The following is a 17,701-nucleotide window of genomic DNA, read 5'->3' on the forward strand; positions in this document are numbered from 1 at the left end:
GAAAATAGTTATTTTGTAAGATGTGGTAGGTCACACCTATAATTCCAGTAGCTTGGAGACTGAAGGAAGACTACCACAAGTTCAAAGTCACCCTGGACTACAACACATTGAGTTTCAGGCCAGTCTGGACTAAAGTGTGAGACTCTGTTTCAAACCCATCAAACAGGCTAGAGATAGGTCTCAGTCAACAGAAGGTTTGCCTAGCATGCACAAAGCTCAGGTATGACCCCAATGTTAACAGGAATTGTTAATAAGATTAAAACTCTAGCACTTGGAAAACAAAAGGATCGAAAGTTCAAGGTCATCCTTACTATAACACTGCATGCTGGGGGTGGGAATGAGGGATTATTATTATTAAGGCTCTCCCTGAAAAAGCTGGGCATTCTAGCAAACACCTATAAACCCTGGTACAATTCCAACACCCAGGATACAAAGGCACAAGTACTGCAGCAAGTTCAAGGCCAACCTGGTCTACAGAGTGAGTCCAGGCCACCCAGGACTAGACACAGAAATCCTGACTCAAACAACAAATCACAAACCAACAACAATTTACAATAAAGTTCTCCTTGAAAGAGGACTTTTCAAGGAAAGGAAAATCCTATGCCTTTCTAAAAGTGCTGAGCTAATACTAGTAAATTAAAGGTAATCACACACCAGGGAGTAGGTTGGGCATGGTGGCACATGCTTTAAATCTCAGCACTGGGAGCTGGGCGGTGGTGGTGTATGCCTTTAATCCCAGTGCTCAGGAGGCAGAGGTAGGCGAATCTCTGTGAGTTTGAGGCCAGCCTGGTTTACAAGAGCTAGTTCCAGGACAGGCTCCAAAGCTAAAGAAAAACCCTGTCTCAAAACAAAAAACAAACAACAACAACAACAAAAAACCAACAAAAAAAAAATATCAGCACCGGGAAGGTAGAGGCAGGGGAGGTCTGTGAGTTCTAGGCCAGCCTGGTCTACACAGTGAAATCCTGTCTCAAGAAAACAAACAAACAGCAATCACTAGGCAACACAGTTCCTATATGCTGCTTAAAGTGTCATGCTAGAGTTTTACTTATTATATTTGGCAAGGCACATATATGATATATTGTACATGTTCCAATTCAAGTTGCAGAGTAACACAAGCAATCCTCAAATCACCAATTATGCAGCAGTCCTTCAGACCCTCTCTGCTTCCTTATTCTACAAGAAACAGAGGCCCAGGGATGTGGTGACCAGACTGAGGTTTTACAGTGCTCACATCATACTTTTAACTTTTTTTTATTACATTCACTAATTTCTCTACAGGAGAGTGTGCACCTGTGGAGGTCAGAGGAAAAATTAGGGGAATTAGTTTTCTCCTTCCACCACGAAAGACTAACAGGCTTGGTGACAAGTGCTTTTTTTACACACTGGGTAGGCCACCTCACAGAAGCATACGTCTAGCCATTTAACCACACTACGCAGACTTAATGTGTTTTCTTCCTCTTTCCGTTTTTTTTAAATTTTTAATGATTTATTTTTGTTTTATGTGCATTGGTGTTTTGCTGATATGTATGTCTGTATAGAGGTTTCAATCCCCTGGAACTGGAGTTCACAGACAGTTGTGAGCAGCCATGTGGGTGCTGGGAATTGAACACAGGTCCTCTGGAAGAGCAATCAGTGCTCCCAACCACTGAGCCATCTCTCCAGCCCCAGTTTTTGCTTTTTTTTTTTTTTAAAGACAGGCCCTCTCTAGGTGAAGCTCTCTCTTTGTAGCCCTGGCTAGCTGGCCTTCAACTCACAGGGATCCTCCTGCTTCTGCCTTGCAAATGCTGGAATTAAAGATATTTGCCACCACATTTGGCCTTCTCTTTCGGTTTTTTGAAACAGTGTATGGCTTGCCATACAGGCCAGACACAGAAATCCTAACATCTCAGGTACTGGTATTTGTTAGTATGTGCCACCACACCTTGCCTGTCATATCTTTTAAAAAAGGAAAAAAGAAAAAGGAAAGAAAAGAAAAGAAAGGAACCTCGACTTGTTTTACTTCTTAAAAAATTTTGTGATCCCATCGTTTCCTCCTTCCCTTTCCTCCATCCAAACCTTTCCATATGTCCTTTCTTGCTCTTTTTCAAATTCATGATCTCTTTTCCCATTAACTGTTGTTACATGCATATATGTATATATGCACATGCTCATACACACATACTTTTCTAAATACATAATTACAACCTGCTTAGTCTGTATAATGTTACCTGTAAGTACATTTTTCAGGGCTGGCCATTTGGTATTGGATAACCAATTGATGCACTGAAGCTCTTGGTGTAAAGCTAAGGCCTACACGACCTTTCCCTATCCCGTGTTAGCATGCCTATTGGTGTCCTCTTTGTTCAGCTCATGTTCAGACAGCCACTCCGATGTAACTTTATGGGTGTGGCTTCTGACATTCCTAGAAAACAGAAATCTCACAGCAAACTCCCTGTTCCTCTGCCAATCTTTCCGAGTCCTCTTCCACAATGACCCCTGAGCCTTGGGTACAGAAATTGTGTTGTAAATGTGTCTACTGGGACTGGGTTCCACAACTCTGAATTTTGATTGGCTATAGTTGCAAAGAAGCTTTCTTGCTGCAGGGTGGGAACTACACTTATCAGGCTAGACCTTGGAGAAGAATGTGCAAGATCCAGTTAGTTCATGTCTTTTTTACAAAGCATGTCTGAACGTGCTGCAATGAGCACTTCTCTGAGCAACAGGAGTCTGGCCACCTCATGTTCTTTTCCAGTACCCAATACAGATTGACCAATGAACTGTAGAGTAAGTTAACACAGAATTTCAAAAAAAATAATACAGAAACCAAGAATGGTGGTGCTGGGGGCTGAGCTGGAGAGATGGCTTGGTTGTTAAGAGCATTAGCTGTTCTTCCAAAGGTCCTGAGTTCAATTCCCAGCAACCACATGGTAGCTTGGCTCACAACCATCTATAATGGGATCTGATGCCCTTTTCTGGCATGCAGGTATACATGCAGGCACTCATACATAAAATATAAATAAATACAATTTTAAAAAATTTTAATACAGTGCTTAGAAAGGAGAGGCAGACGATCTCTGTGAGTTCAAGGCCGGCCTGGTCTAAATACAGAGTTCTAGTCTAGCCAAAGCTACACATAATGAGATCCTGTCTCAAAGATAAATAAATAACACAGATTTACTTGAAAATTTTTATATTAAATGATGGCATTTTTAGACTTACTATGTTGTTGTATTGTCAAAGAAGAAGCAAAGGGCTAGTAGAAAAGGTCACTGAATATATTGTACATATTACTGGAGATGTGACTCAGTTGGCAGAGTGCCTGCCTAGCACGAACCAGGTATGGTGGCCCACACTTGCAATCCCAGCACTTGGAACAGAAGATGACTATATATATAAACTTTAGGGCCAACATGGGCTACATTTTTTTAAAAGACAATTCACCTAACATTGTGACTAATACCAGGGGATTGGAAGGAAACCTCAAGAAAGCAAGGGAAATAGCACTTTCAAATTAAAACTCCACATTTGCTCTCAATATACACAACTTAAAAGAAATAAACTGCAAGGAATCAAATGAAGATAATTTAGAGTTCTGAGTTTTTCACTGTAAATGTACTTACTACAGCCAGATCCCCCTCCCCTCAAGCTACAGGAGAAAGCCAGCCTAGGCCACACTGAGACCCATCCATCTCAGGAAACAAACAAAAGTCTTCACTTCTTAATGTCCTTGCCTTTCATTATGATTTTCTTGTTACTTCATCAGACAGTAACAACTAATTGTTACAACCTGCAAGTGTAGTGCTTATACCACAAAATAAACACAGAAACTTTGCAAAACCCATGAAGTCTAGGATAGACAAATGACACTCACTAGGTGGAACAAGGCTCACAGGTATGTTCTGACTGAGCCAACCTGCATCAGGAGACAAGGAAGTTGCCTGCCTTTTGACAAATTCTCAAGCTGGCTGTGTCCAGACCAATTATGGCTAAAGCCTACCCCCTCAGTTTTTTCCAAAGCTCCCGAGGGCTTCTGGAACATCATACCTCGACAATTCAGGCAAATGATGACGAATACAAGTCTGGCCAATAGAATATATGCAGAATTCTAAATTCTGCATGCAAATATGAGAATGGCAGAAATAGGTGCCCCCGCCTTTTTTCTTCTGTTGAGACAGGGTCTTACTATGTAGCTGACTACTGTGGAACTCATTAGACCAGCTGTCCTCAAACTCAAGAGATTTGCCTGCCTCTACCTCCCCAGTGCTGGGATTAAAGACATGCACCACCACCATCCAGCTAGTAAGTAACATTTTAAAACTATGCTGCAAAATTATGAAAAGCTAAGAAGCTCAGCTTGGGGTAACACACACCTACGCAGCAAAGGCTAATGCTGCAAGAAGCAGGAGGGCCACAGACAGCACCTACGACCGAAAAGGCCTCTTTACAATGGTCTGGGAAGACTTGATCTGTCCCTCACAAAGGATCCTAAATAGTGTGAAAACACATAACACAACACCCTCTGATTTTCTTGCTGTGCACAGCAAGTCCAAGTACTTATGCTGTTTTCACAAAATCCTGAAACCTCACACCATGTGAATAATGATGGAAGCAAAGAAGGACAAAAGCACGAGTCAGCCAGGACTTACTCGGCACACATCAGACCGACATCACACTCAGGAACTGTCCCATTCTAGAAGCCACCTGCCTTTACTGCCAGACACACTGCTGTGCCTGAATCTCTGGCAAACAACATGACTGGCAACACTTTAAAAGGAACCATCAATTTCTCCGAGTGGTAGATTCAGATGCATTCTCCACACAGACCCTAACCTGGGAAAACTCCAAAATGAACAATATAAATACACTCTACTTCAGAGATGCTATTACAGTGGCATCTGGAGAGAAGACCTGGATGAAAACCGGCAGTACACACAGAAGAGTGATTAATAAATAGAGCAGCAACCAGGACATACAGACTTGACCCAGGTCTGACCTGTGAGCTTGAACCAGTGACCTGCCTTCCACACCACTATAACACAAAGGGAAAAGGGGAGGTAACACAACAGTCCTAGCAGATGCGGCTTGAGGAGTTTGCAGGAGTTAGAGTCTATAAAATGACTAGATGCCTGACATGAAGCAAGTGCTAGGAAGACATTAAAAATTGCAGATTGCCAGTCCCTTATTCTAAATGCCCATGGTTCAGAGGTGGTCTAAATTTGAGGTTTTTTCAGATTTGGGGACACTTGCATAGACTTTACTAGTCTATTTAGGTTAGGCATTCCTAACCTAAAAATCCAGTATCTGAAATACTCCAAAACCTGGTAGCTCCTGACATCACTGTTTTGGAGCATGGTCAGGTTCAGTGAAATCCAAAAATGGTGGGCCATGCCCACAAGGTCCAAATCTATATACCATTTTAAGTAAATAATACAAATATCTAGTTGTTAAATGCATTCAACCAAGAACTAGAAACAAACAATATATCCCTTGCATTTTAAAAATATTTCAGTTGCCCGCTGAAAAATGTGTATATAATAAAAAATGTAGGATTTGAAACTACAACACAGACAATCAAAGTAAGCAAAAATTTTTCTAGCTATTTATGATTTACTGAACTTGATATAGTGTAATTTTTAAGTTAACCTTTTATTACAGATTTTGCAATTTTTTTATTTTATTGATATTTATTGAGCTCTACATTTTTCTCTGTTCCCCTCCTTGTCTCTCCCCTCCCCTTCAACCCTTCCCCGAGGTCCCCATGCTCCCAATTTACTCAGGAGATCTTGTCTTTTTACACTTTCTACTTCCCATGTAGTAGATTAGATCTATGTAAGTCTCTCTTAGTGTCTGCATTGTTGTCTAAGTTCTCTGGGATTGTGGTTTGTAGGCTGGCTTTCTTTGTTTTATGCTTAAAAACCACCTATGAGTTGAGTACATGTGATTAATTGTCTTTCTGTATCTGGGTTACCTCACTCAAAATAATGTTTTCTGGCTCCATCCATTTTCCTGCAAAATTCAAGATGTCGTTATTTTTTTCTGTTGTGTAGTACTCCACTGTGTAAATGTACCACATTTTTCTTATCCATTCTTCAATCAAGGGGCATTTAGGTTGTTTCCAGGTTCTGGCTATGACAAACACAGCTGCTATGAACATAGTTGAGTACATGTCCTTGTGGCACGATTGAGCATCCTTTGGATATATACCCAAAAGCGGTATTACTGAGTCTTGAGGAAGGTTGTTTCCTAATTATCTGAGAAATCGCCATACTGACAGCCAAAGGGGTTGTACCAGCTGGTATTCCCACCTCTCCAACATAAGTTGTCATCAGTGTTTTTGGTCTTGGCCATTCTTTGAGGTGTAAGAGGGAATCTCAGAGTTATTTTGATTTGCGTTTCTCTGATGACTAAGGATGCTGAACATTTCCTTAAGTGTCTTTCAGTCATTTTAGATTCCTCTGTTGAGAGTTCTCTGTTTAGGTCTGTACTCCATTTTTTTTATTGGATTATGTGATCTTTTGGTGTCCAATTTCTTGAGTTCTTTGTATATTTTGGAGATCAGATCTCATTCTGATGTGGGGTTAGTGAAGATCTTTTCCCATTCTGTAGACTGTCGTTTTGCCTTGTTGACCATATCCTTTGCTTTACAGAAGCTTTTCAGTTTCAGGAGGTCCCATTTATTAATTATTTCTCTCAGTGTCTGTGCTGCTGGGGTTATATTTAGGAAGTGGTTCCCTGTGCCAATGCATTCAAGTGTACTTCCCACTTTCTCTTCTATAAGGTTCAGTGGCTGGCTTTATGTTGAGGTCTTTGATCCATTTGGACTTGAGTTTTGTGCATGGTGATAGATATGGGTCTATTTTCATTTTTCTACATGTTGATATCCAGTTATGCTAGCACCACTTTCTTTTTTCCATTTGATGTTTTTTGCTTCTTTATCAAAGATCAGGTGTTCGAAAATGTTGTGGATTGATATCTGGGTCTTCTATTTGGTTCCATTGGTCCTCCTGTCTGTTCTTATACCAATACCAGACTGTTTTCAGTACTGTAGTTCTGTAGTAGAGTTTGAAGTCAAGGATTGTGATGCCTCCAGAAGTTCTTTTATTGCACAGGATTGTTTGGGATATCCTGGGTTTTTTACTTTTCCAAATAAAGCTGAGTATCACTCTTTCGAGGTCTTTGAAGAATTTTGTTGGGATTTTGATGGGCATTGCGTTGAATCTGTAGATTGCTTTTGGTGATATGTAATTTTTTAAAATTATAAAATAAATTTAGAAGTCTGATCAGTGAAAGTACCAGTTAGTTCATAAAACAGAGTACCTGTTACCATGTGTGTCTCTGTCCATCTCATTCCCAACCCCCAGGGAAGTCATAAAAAACTCTAATCTTAATTCCATGGCCCATCTTGCCTGACAACAGATGATAAGATCCCTATTTCTCTTTTGGTTTGTTTGTTTGAAACAGAGTCTCGTGTAAGACCAGACTGGTCTTAATTATGTGGCTGATGATGACCCTGAACTTCTGGTCCTCCTGCCTCTACCCCCAAGTGTTAAAGATTATTATCAGACAGGCCGTTCTGGGCTTCCTCACCACCTAGTCTACTAACAGCCACCATGTCTCCAATGAAACCTCAAAGGAGCCAGATATAGAGGCACACACTATAGTTCCAACTGCTTGGGAGGCCAAAATGATATGATCATCTGAGTCCATAAGTTCAAGACCACCCTGGGAAACACAGATAACATGAAATCCAGGTATGGCAGGTCATGCCCAGAAGTCCAGCACTACGGAAACTAAAACGGAAGAACTAGAAGGACCAGTAACCGAGGCTACACAGTAAGACTCTGTCTCAAAGAAACACAAATGAGTGTCTATCATAGTGGTACACACCTGCAATCTCAGCTACAAGAGGCTACAATAGGAGGATAACTGAGGGTTGAAGGCCAGCCTAGGTAGGCTACATATTAAGTTCCAACCGGCTGGGCTACGGAGTGAAATACTATTTCAAAAGCAGCAGCAACAGTCGCCGGGTGGTGATGGCACACACCTTTAAACCCAGCATGTGGGAGGCAGAGGCAGATGGATCTCAGTGAGTTCGAGGCCAGTCACATCTACAGAGTGAGTTCCAGAACAGATTCCAAAGCTACACAGAGAAATCCTGTCTCAAAAAAAAGGGGGGGGGGGGACCAATAACAAGTACAGAAGGTAAAATAAAATAAAAACCCAAAGAACAGGGTTCAGAGAGCATCTGGACAACTTAATACATGGAGGTTTATGGTTAAACAAAAACTCGCCCATGGGCGGAGAAGTGCTGTACCCCTCAACTCCACTGATTCAGAAGCCCTGGGTTTAGCCCCTTTCCACACATTGTCCTATGTACCACCTCATCTACCTGTTTATTTGTAACCTTCAAATATCTTTTACAGAGCCAGTGAAATGGCTCAGCAGGTAACGCTCTTGCTGCTAAGCCTGATAACCAGAGTTCAAGCCCCAGACACCACAGGAAGAGAGAAGGCCTGCAAGTTGTCCTCTGACCCCCCACATGCTCGTCATAGCATGCACACACCCACAAAACAAACCAAAAATGTAAATAAAGAAAATTTTTAACCCTTTAAAATAAATTAGCAAATGTTGAAAATAGTGTTTTCTTAAGAATAAATCAAGCAGGGTGGTAGTGGCACACACTTTTAATCCAAATACACAGGAGGCAGACAGAAAGATCTCTGTGAGTTCAAGGCCAGCCTGATCTATAAAGTAAGTTCCAAGTTAATTGGGGTGGTTGTCCTGGGCACAGAGAAACTCTGTCTTGAAAAACAAAACAAACAAAAAATAAATAAATCCAACCTGGGAGAGAGTTATGGAAACTTGACTATGCAGTCAATCCATCAGAAGCTCTGCTGACTTGCAACTGGGTCTGAAGTGGGGATTAGTCTCAAAGGGCTGAACCTGCAACCTGAACGGGTCAATGCTAGCTCCACTCAGTAAGACTTCTGTAACTGCAAAAGGTCTATTTCTATGCCAACAAACAGTTCTGCTGGAGTGGACACATAGCTGCTGGGTGTCCTTTAATCTAGAATTAAGGACAGTTGTGAGCTGCCATGTGGGTGCTGGAAACCGAACTGGTCTTCTACAAGAGCAGAAAACTCTCTTAACAGCTGGACTGGGAGTTTCTGTATATGAAAGAAGTAAATATAAAGTACTACAGGCAAGCAGAAAGGTGTGGTAAGATGCCTAAGAGAAAACTAAGACAGGTGTACAAAAGAGATGTGTAAAGGCAGCAATGATTTCAGCACAAGTAGTTCAATCTGGGTGAGACAATCTTCTCAAGAGAAATGGGAAATTCTGAGGAAGCCATTGGCAGGTGAGCTTAGTTAGTAGGCTCAGCTTGGATTTGATGTTATTAGAAAAGTGAGCTATTGCAGGCAAGTTGATAAAAATGGTGACTAAGAACAGACTGGACAATGGTTAAGTCCAGGCTAAGTAACATGAACATGAAGACAAGAAGCAAAGAGCACAGCAGGAAAGAATTATCACCAACTCTGATGCAGGTGACCACAAAACACAGTCTAAACACTAGAGCTACACTAGACCTCAGTTCTACCATGAAGACCGATGAAAACACGTGAGAATATACATGCTATTGTGTGACAAAACTTTGCTTCTGTGACACAAGTTTTCCTGGGGAAATGCAACACATGTCTATTCAACAAAGATGGGGAACCCATGACAGAGCAGAGTACAGATACCACCAAAGACCAACTTGATGAACCAGTGAGTTTTATTGGGGTTAATTACAGGAGTATGGATGAGGCGTCACTTACAGGAGCAGAAATGACTCAAAGACAGCTGCATCGCCAAAGCCACCCCACCATGGGTGACAGACAACTCACAAAGCTGGGAATCTGGAGTACACTGCACAGCCTGCAGGGACCTCTACAGGCTGGAGAAGCCCTTTCCAGGAGCCTCGGGTGGTTTAAGCCTCTTCCAGACTAGTATGGTATGTGCTTCTCCCAAGCAGCTCGTGTGGTCTGTCTTTGCAGCTTTACTGTTTACTCTGAAGGGAGGGGCCTAGTGAATCTGGTAATTTTAGGGGCTTCCTGAAGCTATTTTGAGTTATTTTCCTGCTGAAGGAGCTTCTCTGCAGGATGGAATGTTACAATCTCAGAGCAAACTGTTGCCCAAAAGGTATAAGGTACAAGAGAATCCTCATCCTAACTACAATCAGCTTACCTGACGGAACCAGGAATTAGTAAAGAGATCCAAATGGTATTTGCCCCAATGCAGGGAGAAGAAAAAACTGGCTTGTTTTCTTCAATTTTTTTATATACCTTAATGTTATTTAGCCATTACTACACTTATTCCTGATCTTTCCACCTTCATTTACATCCTGAACATTCACAAAATTTGTTTTGATGCAAAGTTTAGCCATAGGCTGTATATTCAGCACTGTTTTAAACTTAACAACAATAAAAAAGACAACTGGAACTAGACAAAAGTGGAAGAAACAAACCAACACCACTGCTGTCTTCTGACCTCACATATGCAACACTCACATATGCACGCACAACACAAATACTAACAGCAAATTAAACACAAATACTAATAGTAAATTTAAAAGACAATTAAAGCCAGGCTCACACAGTAACTCTCATCACTTGAGACCCTGGGACAAAAGGTTCCAGCAGGTTCAAGGCCAGCCTGGGCAACATAGTGCTTTCCAAGACAGAGCAAATTTGTCTCAAGAAACAAACAAAAGACCAAAATATTACTAGAAAAGAATGGGTGGAGACCTGGACAACTCAAAAAAAAAAAAAAACACGATTCTCAGTGAGGTGTGGCGACACGTCCCTTTAGTCCCAGCACTAAGAAGGGAATCAGAAGGACCAGAAACACTCAAGTCCCGTGTGAGCTATATACATAACAAGGTTGGCCTGGACTAATGTCTCAAAATTGCAGAACAGTGTCAGGTGTGGGGTGTGGTGGACCGCAGAGGCAGGCAGAACTTATTGAGTTCCAGGTCAGTCAATGGCTACACAGTAAGATCCTGTCTCAAAAGGAGGAAAAGGAAATATAAAGGCTCTTAAACACATGCACTCAGCGTGATTCCAACCGTGAGACACAATATCTCCACTGACACCACGTCTCATCTGCTGCACTGCACCAGAAGTCAACACTGGTATACCCTGCACAAGACACCGTGGCTGTGTAGCTCCAAATTACAAATGTACGTCTTTGACCCATATATTCTACTCAGAATAATTTATTATCAGATACTCCACCCACATGGTAAATGGCTGTATATAAGGTTACAATAAACTGCATAATTCAATCGCCATCAAAGGAGGAATTTCATTAAATTAAGACTGCGCACTCATCACATGCTTTTAATTCCAGCACTTCGGAGGCAGAAGCAGGTGGATCTCTGTGAGTTCAGGTCAGTCTGGCTTACAAATCAAGTTTCAGGACAGCCAGATCTGTTACACAGAGAAATGTTCTCAAACAAAACAAAACAAAAATAAGACAAGGTATAAATATACTGATGCTAAAATTTGCATTTTGATATCGATGGAATATACCTATGATTTACTTACTGCTGGTTATTTCTGGTGTAGATGATAAGCAATTAACTGTTCTACCCATGAAGCCACATGTCCATATCCTCAGCTCCAGTACTGGCTATCTGTGAAGAGAACATGGTGCTTGGGGCCAAGATTTGAGAGACTTTTTATTGTAATATCCTTTGAATTTTGAACCATGCAAATGCACTGACTGTTTAAAGAACAAAACAGGCCTAACAAGAAGCCATAATACCCATAATACCTACATCCTACATGGAGACTTTCTTACTAAGTCGCCTCAGATAGGTTCTTTCACAGTTCACTCAACTAGTATTCGCTGAATTCTACTTTATGTGTCAGGCACTGCCTTAGACACTTAGGAAGGAACTCTCGCTAGCCGGGCCTGGCAACATAGCTCTACCAGGCTTTGCCCTTCTCTCCCATTCTGTCTTGCTAAAAACCTGCTACATTTCTAAAGCTAGCCACCAAGAACTACTCCCTTATTTGGCCACTTCATTCTCCTGAGGCTGACTACCAAGGTTCTGCTATCAAAGGACTGAAGTCCAGCAATCAAAAGTGCCCTCTGGTTCACCTAATTAACATGTCCAAATAAAATTAAACAACTCAAACAAGGCATGGTGGTGCACATCTTTAATTCCAGCACTCAGTTGGATCTCTGTAAATTCAAGATCACCCTGGTCTACAAAGAAAGTTCCATAACAGCCAGGGCTACACAGAGAAACCCTAACTTAAAAAACAAAAACAAAAATTAAACTCCTCATCCTAACATGGGGTTTCTCTCTTTCCCTTTATAAACCACAATTTTCCTATGTGCCATACCTGTCTCCTCTCTATCTAGATGCAGTCCTTTGTCCCTCCAGGACAAATCTCCTTTGTGCTGAGAACTTGGTCTTGGGGGTCCTGAGCTGATACATTTCCTTCTAAGTTAGACCTCAGGAGTGAAGATAATAATCAATACCTCTTCCTGTAGAAAGCACAAACAAGTTAGATGAGAATCAGACAGTAAAAAGGACTACGAAGAAGTCAAGCTACATATGCTGCTCATGTCCATAATCTCAGCTGATACAGAAGGACCATGAGATCAAAGTCATCTCGAGCTACAGAATGAGATCTAAGACTGCCTGGACTACAGAATGAAAAGCTACTCCCACCTCATGTAGTCCCTGTCTGGAAAGGAATAGCAGAATCATATTTAGGTACTATCTTAGTTACTTTTCTATTGCTGTGATAAAACAACTGACCAAGGCTACTTATAAAAGAAAGCATTAATTTGTGGCTTATCACTTCAGAGGGTTAGAGCCCATGATGATAGAGCAAAGGCACAGAGGCAGGAACAACTGAGGGCTTACATCTTGATTCACAAGGTGAAGGCAGAGAAACTGGGAATGGTTTGAGTCTTTTGAAACCTCAAAGCATACCCCAGTGACACACGTCCTCCAACAAGGTCACATCCGCCAATCTTTCCCAAACAGTTCCATCAACTGGGGACCATGTACTCAAACATGAACCTATGGAGACTATTTTCATTCAAACCACAACAGGCAGAAATCAGAAAAGGTGAGGGAGCCAGCCTTGTAGCTATATGGGGAATGATCTAGTCACAGAGGGAACACAGTTCATGTCATTGCTCTGATAAAGGGTGTAGCTCCCCTTTAGAGAAGACCGAAGGGAAGAGAGGAAAACAACACTTCTGGCAGAGAAAACAGCACATAAAAATAAGTATGAAGAACCTTAATGCTATTCAGAGGGATTAAATGGAAGCCAGTAAGTCAGCAAGAAAATGAAAGAGCTGCAAATAAGGAAGGCAAGGGCTTGTTAGCGCAATATGAATAGGTCATGGTTTGGAGTTTTTTTCTGTTCATCTGTATTGCTGGGGATGGAATCATGCGTGCTGGGCATGCTAGACAAGTAGTCTACCACTGAGCTACATTCCTGGCAAAAATGTAACAGGAAGGCCGCTTGTTTGTCACAGCTACCCAGAGCCAAAATAATCACACAGAAAGCATATTCATTAAAACACTGCTTGGCCCATTAGCTCTAACTTCTTATTGGTTAACTTTACATATTAATTTAACCCATTTCTAATAATCTGTATATCACCACGAGGTCGTGGCCTACCAGCAAAGCTTCAGCACATCTATCTCATGGCAGATCCATGGCATCTCTTCACTCCGCCCTTCTTCCTCTCAGCATGCCATTTAGTTTTCCCTGCCTACCTAAGTTCTGCCCTATCAACAGGTCCGAAGCAGTTTCTTTATTAACCAATGAAAGCAACACAAAGACAGAAGGACCTCCTACATCATTTCCCCTTTTCTTTCTCGTGGTAGAATCAACAGGAGTCAGTACTCTAAGCAGTGTAGCACTAGGAGGTGTCAGCAGGAGGATCATAAATACAAGGTCATCTTCAGCTACATAGCCCACATGAGGCCAGCCTGGGCCACCTGAAACCTTGTTTCAATAAACAAACAAATAAATGTCATTGAATGACTTTAAGTCTAGGAATGACATCACATTCCCATTTGTAATGATTCTAGTAACTGTGAAGAGTCGGGACAGGAGAGACAAGAGGAGACTAGAGGCTGTCTAGGAGAGCTGAGTAGAGAAGCAAACGCGCACAGGTCCGTTCAAGGCAAACTTTCAAACAGGAATCAGCAGGAAACAGTAAAACTAGGAGAGTGGGAGAGAAAGAAGCACAATGACAAAGGAATTCAAATGTTTTGTAGAGGACAAAGACACACCAAGGGTCAGTGAGGTGGCTCAGCAGGTGAGGGTGCTCGCCACTAACCCTGAAGAGTGAGTTCTTTTCCTAAGACCCATATGATAGAAGGAAAGCCAACTCCCAAAAGTTATCCTCAGACCTCCACTAGTGTACCATGTAATGCATGTGTCCGTCCTCATCCCCTACCAGGTAAATAAATGTAGTTTTTTAAAACTTTAACTATTAGAAAAAAGTATGGGCTAGGGAGATGGCTCTATACAATTCTGACATCCTCAGTTCAAGCTCTAGAATGAACTCCACGAAGCTGTCCTGACTTACATACACATACCATAGCATGCACATGCACAGACACGACATACACACACTCACCAATTTATTAATTTTACAAGAAAAGGCACATTAATAGAAACTTAAAGCTGTCTACTTAGAATCAAGAGTTAAGGACGAAGTAAGAAATGAAATAAAAAACTACTCAGATCCCAAATACTTTTTAACACTTACCTAATACATGGGAGGCTGTTAAAGCAATAAAGCTCACAGGAACTTTGAGCCTATCATTTAAAAACAAGAAAAGATTAAACATGTTTTTATCCAGTAAGCTAGGGAAAAACACAGAGAGCAACCTAAAGAAAACTAAAGGAATAAAGAGAACACAGCAACATGCATAAAACAGAAAAATGAGCTCAGTATTTGTGTGTTGATGGGTGTGTGTTTGGAGAGTGGGGTGTCTCACTATGTGGCCCAAACTGGCATTTAACCTATAGCAATCTTCCTGCCTCTGTCTCCTGGGTATTGAGATTATAAGCATAAGCCACCACACTGAATTTAAAAAAAAAAAAAACAAGCAAATATTGTAAATCTGTTGGGGAAAAACAAATCTGAATGAGAAGGATAAAGTTCAAGTCAGTGACAGGGCCTAGCACCACGTAGGCCAAAGTCAAGGTCTAGAGCAGAAAGGTAGTTTTAACACAGAGATGGATACGTCTAGGACTAGACACACACAGCCCAAAAAGTACATGGCAAAACGGGAGCTGAAGAAAGAACTGGCAAGGCCATTCACTATCAAGAAGGAAGATCTACAGCTGAAGGTGACTGAGGCCGAGATTGGCCAGAGCATATGTTAGTTCAAGTTTTAATTGCTCTAACTAATTTGTGCTCTCACAGAAATACCCACTGGGTTCATTTACTGAAATAAATCATTTTTCCGGGGGGGGGGGAGAACATAAACAAACTATTTCAGGAACAAAAGGGAAACATAATTTCAAATGTAGCCAAGAAATATAATAGAATTGAGAAAGGAATTAAGACTAAGTCATTGAGGAAACCCAACAATTAAAATCTAGACAGTAGGAAACGAACCAAGAAAAGAATCCAAAGCAGCGTGGGCCAAAAAGGTGAATTCAGGATTAAAAGTGAAAAGATGGGGGGGGGGAGCCAACCAGCAGGCTGTTGCACATGCCTGAGTGTTGTCCCTAACCTGAAACACACACAGTGGAAAGGAAAGAACCAATTCCTGAAAATTACCCTGACCTCCACAAGGCACACGTATTCCTACACATACACACCACAATAATAATAGTAAATTTATTTGTTTATTTGTTTTTCGAGGCAGGGTTTCTGTGTAGCTTTGGAGCCTGTCCTGATCCTCACTCTGTAGACCAGGCTGGCCTCGAACTCACAGAAATCTGCCTGTCTCTGCCTCCCGAGTGCTGGAATTAAAGGTGTGTGCCACCACCACTGGCAGTAAATTTTTAAAGTGTTAAGACAAACCAGGGTGAAACACACCTGTAAACCCAGTATTCAGGAAGCCAAAGCAGGCAAGAAAACAAAGATGGGGGGGGGAAGATGGGGCAGCCTGGACTACAGAGAAAATTCAAGGCTAACCTGAGCTATACAGTAAGACTCTAACTTAAAAGTAATAAATATAGAAACAAACAGACACCCAGTAAGATTGCTCAACAGATAAGGCGGGCATTTATAGTCAAGCCTAAAGACCTGAGTTTAGTCCCTAGGATCCACCTTGTGGAAGGAAGGTACCAACTCTCAGAAACTGTTCCCTAACAAGCATACATGCTGTGGTATGTATATGTCCCATCAAACAGAAACTAAAATAAAAGTGTAAAATTAATAATTAATAAGTAAATAAACATTGGTGCCAAGTGCTGCTGAAAAGCTGAATGGTAGCCAGTGGATTTGGCAGCAAGAAGTTGAATAGCCAGTGCCATGTTGAATCTGACACTGAGAGCCAAAGTCACACTAAAAAGGTAAAGGCTTTGTGCAAATTCAGATTTTAATGCTGAAATGCTATGGTACGACCCTGAGTGTCACTGTAGTAGAGCATGCCAGAGGTAGACTGGGACCACAGAGTGGCCACAGAAACCATAGAACCAAGAAGTCGCAGTGCAAGATGGCCACACAGTACAAATGAAACCACAGTACCTGATTTCCAGGCACTAGCGAAGGGACAACCATGAGACAGGCAACATAGTCTACCACAAGCCAAGGCAGCCAACAAGTCAGAGCAGAGCCACCAGAAAGAAAGAAAAGTGACAATGTCTAAGAAGAGAGGATCTAGAGGGACACAAGAGGTGACTGGTCTATTCAGGCTCTGAGAGGCCACTCCACCTCCACCCTCTGAGCTCTCTCATGGAAACCCAAGACTTTGGGCACAGCATGGGAAGCCAGAAGGACAACAAATACTATTTTTTAGTTAGTTGAGATCTTACTTTCCTCAATTTGCTAGCTACATGTACAGTTAGACCAGGACTAGGGGAAGGGGGAATGAAAGGAGCTGTACAACTCCTGCATCCAACAGGAAAGAACTGGAGGGCAGCAGGATTTTTTTCTGGAAGGCCAAGTATGGACTTTTCTCCCCAGGACTCCAGGATAGGGAACACAAAGCCAGTGTCAGGCGTTCAGGACACTAGGCACTGCTTCCTCCTCAGTTAGACCAGGAGACGTCCAATAGTACAAGAGGCCAGACGGCTGACAAATTTCTAAACGTTTCTCAACCCATGGAAGGGGGCTGGCCTACCTCCATGAATGGTGAGTAACAGAGAGCCCACCTGGCTGCTGAAAGGGATGGAAAGATCACCTGACTCATTCAAAGGGGTCCTTAGAGAACTATAATTTAAACCAGCTTTCTTCCTTCCTTCCTTTATTCCTTTCTTTTCTTCCTGCCTTCCTTTCTTCTTTATTGAGGCAAGATCTCTGTATTCCTTTCTGGCCTAGAATTCACTCTGTACACTAGGCTAGCCTCAGGCTCATAGAGGTCAGTCTGCCTCTATCCCTTGAGTGCTGAAATTAAAGCCATGTGCCACCAGAATTGTCAAGTCTAAGGCAAGCCTGAGTTAAATACTGATCCTGTCTCTATGTAGTGGAAGTCTAATGGATATGGACAAATAAGATATGGTTTCTGCCCTCA

The 17,701-nt window shown here is 41.8% G+C and overlaps 1 protein-coding gene across 7 annotated transcripts in view; it reads right to left on the minus strand.

Moving 5' to 3' along the window:
- The window catches only part of Wdr20 (WD repeat domain 20), a 66,777-nt gene that overhangs the window by 36,981 nt on the left and 12,095 nt on the right, over positions 1-17,701 (minus strand). Inside the window, exon 1 of one of the 7 annotated variants that reach the window (XM_048431314.3) lies at positions 11,571-11,659. The exons of the other annotated variants lie outside the window; for them this stretch is intronic. The gene's annotated coding sequence lies outside the window, so the exon portion shown is untranslated. Of the gene's footprint in view, positions 1-11,570; positions 11,660-17,701 lie in introns of those variants that run through there. 7 annotated transcript variants of the gene reach the window in all.

Source organism: Myodes glareolus, chromosome 11, assembly GCF_982192425.1.
Source record: "Myodes glareolus chromosome 11, mMyoGla1.1, whole genome shotgun sequence".
Taxonomy (NCBI): Eukaryota; Metazoa; Chordata; class Mammalia; order Rodentia; family Cricetidae; genus Myodes; species Myodes glareolus.